This window comes from Mesocricetus auratus, unplaced genomic scaffold (assembly GCF_017639785.1).
Source record: "Mesocricetus auratus isolate SY011 unplaced genomic scaffold, BCM_Maur_2.0 Super-Scaffold_100040, whole genome shotgun sequence".
NCBI classification, from domain to species: Eukaryota; Metazoa; Chordata; class Mammalia; order Rodentia; family Cricetidae; genus Mesocricetus; species Mesocricetus auratus.
Genome location: NW_024429217.1, coordinates 1145920 through 1149596, shown reverse-complemented (window position 1 = coordinate 1149596; position 3677 = coordinate 1145920). Strand labels below are relative to the sequence as shown.

At 40.8% G+C, this 3677-nt stretch overlaps 1 pseudogene; it reads left to right on the top strand.

The window, feature by feature from the left end:
* The first annotated feature begins 1313 nt into the window (after positions 1 to 1313).
* On the top strand, positions 1314 to 2263 carry LOC106021709 (annotated as a pseudogene).
* Positions 2264 to 3677: the final 1414 nt, after the last annotated feature.

Genomic DNA, 3677 nt, shown 5'->3' with positions numbered 1-3677 from the left:
CCTTCTTCATTTCACAGAAAAAAAAATGGCGGATGCTATGCAAAATATTATGGCATATAGAGAGGGTGCTCTATGTTTTCTTTGGCTTCAGTGGGGAAAGATGGGGCACATGACATCCCAGGGCAATTAGGGCCTAGTGGTTTGGTTCATCCAGTCTGGGACCCAGGGATTCACCTCTCCCAGTTGGGCTGGGGCTATTGCTCAATTGACAGCAGATGCAGTGATTATGGTTTGGGGAAAGGGATGGTTGCTCCCGGGTTTCTGGATCTTTGGTGCGTGGTGATGTGACATGTGATGTGCCAAGGGCAATTAGTTCCTATAGATCAGGGGCTACTATCCAGGGACCCAGGACCTCATCTCTTTTAAGGGTCATTGGGGTAAGGCTCCAATGTCAACAGATATGGTGCTGGATGCTTTGTGTTATGGAGAGGCTGTCCCCAGTACTCTGGGTCTTCGGTGGTTGGAGATGGTGTATGTGACATATCCAAAGAGATTATGGTCTACATTTTAGGGGCTTCCAGGAAGGTACCCAGGTACTCACTTCATTATGTAGGTACAGGGACAAGGCTTCAATAAGGGCAGATATGGTATTTGATGGGTTCAGGTAAGAGGAGGCTGCTACTAAGTCTCTGGGTCTTTGGTGGCTGGGAATAGGGCATGTGAAGTATCCAGGACAATTAGGGTCCTCCAGCCCATCACCCAGGCACTCATCTGACCCAGTGGGTGTGGAACCAAGTACACTATGTAGTCTTAAACACTAGATTGTCTCTCCATGCTCTTCCACTTTGTTTTTAGAAACAAGATTTTCTTACTGACCTGGTACTTATTTATTTAGCAAGATGCAAGTATCTTCCTGTCTTTCTGTCTCTCCAGTAGTGGCATTACATGTATAACTTTCTTGTTTCTGTGTGATTTCTGATTATCAAACTTAAATCCCCATTCTGGCAAGTCAAACATTTTAACAACAGAGAGTTCTTTATTCCCCATTAGTTTTTCTGCATGTGTGTGTGTGTGTGTGTGTGTGTGTGTGTGTGAACACGAATGTATGTTATGTAGAAGTCTGATGTTGGTACCAATTTCATAGGTCCTCTACTTTATTTATACAAGGTAGGGTCTCTCAACCAAACCCAAAGTTCATTAAATAGACCACAAAATGGGAACGGTAATGTAAGAAATTATTTTATTCTTGCTTGGAGTGGTTGAAATAAAGCTCAAGGTGTCCATAGAGGTGGTTTTCCAGTGACTTCACTTATGATATTTCTGCTGTTCATGAAATTTCCTATTCTTTTGCCCCATTTCTTTCCCATCAATTCACCGCAAACATGAAATCTGAAAACCAAAGAGTAACTTCAGGATTTATTCTTCTGGGACTCACAGATGATATAGAGCTACAACTCATCATATTTGGTGTATTTCTTGGTATGTACCCTTTTACAATCCTAGGAAACCTGATGATCATCCTGGCCACCAGCTCTGACTCTCATCTCCACACCACCATGTACTTCTTTCTTTTTTTTCTTTCTGGTTATTCCTTTAATTATATCTTTTTAGTCTCATGCATATTTCCAAAGATGCTGGTGAATATACATTTGCAGGGTGACTGACTCACTCACGTCTACTTTGTCTTGCTGTCTGTTGCCATGGAAAATTGTCTTCTTGCAGCAATGGCATATGACCCCTATGTTGCTATTTGCCATCCACTTAGGTATAGGATCTTCATAAACCCCTGCTTATGTATAGTAATGGCAACAATTTCTGTGATTGGGAGCATGGCAAATTCCCTGGCGAATGGTCTAATGGTGTTATATTTGTCCTTCTGCACAGATCTGGTAATCCCACATTTGTGCTGTCAATTTACACAGATTACTAAACTTGCCTGTTCCAACACTATTAATGACTATATATATATATGTATATATATTATATTTCATCTTGCATATTTGGTGGTGTTCCTCTCTCTGGCATCATTTTGTCTTATAGTCAAATTGTATCCACTGTCTTGAGAATGTAATCATGAGAAGGAAGATATAAATCCTTTTCCACCTGTGGATCTCACCTGTCAGTTGTTTCCTTATTTTATGGAACAGGTTTGGGGGTCTACATTATCTCAACAGTAACAGAATCATCCAGGAAGACTGCTGTGGCTTCAGTGTTGTATTCTGTCGTCCCTCAGATGTTGAATTCTTTTATCTACAGTCTGAGGAACAGAGACATGAAAGAAGCCTTGAAGATGCTAATCAATAGGATACTATCTGCTTTATGATATGTCACTTATTTTTTATTAGATATTCTCAGATGAATAAAGGAAACCTATTTATTTCTCATACAGAACACCAAATTCTTCGGAACCACATTCTTCTAAATATCTGAATAATGAAATGAAAAAGCACTTTCTGGGATCTTTATTGTTAGGTCTCCAAGACAGGCAGACCAAAATGACAGTGTTGATTTCAGGGTCTAGGTTCTCAAAAAGTACTTCTCTGTCGGGGGCCATCTTCTGTATGATGTTAATATGTATTTCTCTTCTTGGTTGACAAATAAAGATGTTTTGGTCAATTGACATTCAGGATGTAGCCAGACAGTATAGGCAGGGACACCAGAGAAAGAAACTCCTAGGAAGAGGAACACAGAATGACTGTTAAGAGGGATGCCATGCTACTGCTGAGGATGCCAGAAGTCTGGGCATTACTGGCAATCTGAAGCCATGTGCAGATACACAGATTAATAGAAATGGGTTAAAAATTAAGAGAGGGCTATCCAAGAAGAAGCCTGAGCCATTGTCCAGTTTATAATTAATATAAGCCTCTGTGTGTGTGGTTTTTTTGTGACTATAGGGCTGTGGGACCAAGCAGGACAGAAACATCCATGTACACTTCTCAAAAAGTCCTTAATGGCTTGCAGCACTCATGTCTTCCGCATTCACACATTTACTTTCCTGATGCTGCCAGTTGGCACCCAAATGCTTTAGACCACACCTGATGCATCTCCAGAGTGCCTATTGTAACCTATCTGGAAATTCCAGTATTTAGGTGCCTCCTTCCCCATTTTTCTCTATATAATCAAACAAACTTTGCCAGCTTGGCACTGTCCTCTACTATCTGAGGTGGGCTGATAGCTTTTCATTAAATATGATCTTTCTTTTCCATGGAGTTTGGCTATGTCCAGTGCTTTCCTGCTGTTCCTACTTACATTTGGTGTCAAGACCAGGAAGATATTCCTGAGTTCTTTGGGAAGCTGATCCTTTTTTAACTCAACCAAAAACTTTCAATTCATTCTTCCTGTGGTATGAATAATCTCTATAGGCCTTTGTCATTCAACATACCTGATTCCAAATTTTAGAGTCCATCTTTCTAGGTGTTACTCTCCTCTACCTATTTTACCCACTTGCCTTCCCTCGTGTGCTTGGGTAAGTTTCATACAGAGTTGTCTGTGTATGTTTCCTACAGAGTCACATGAGTATCTTCCCTTTTCCTAAAAAGCCATGCAGGTATCCCAGATTTTTTGTCCCTATGACTTTCTGGGGACCAGGTCAGGAATGCCTATGTCTCATAGTCTGGGCATTGTACTGAGAAACCACAATGTAGTTGTCATGCCCTCTTGATCAAATTTCTGTCTTAGTGCACTTATGACTTTCTGTTCTTTGATTAAGTTTCTGTCCTACTGTACTCTGAGTCGCA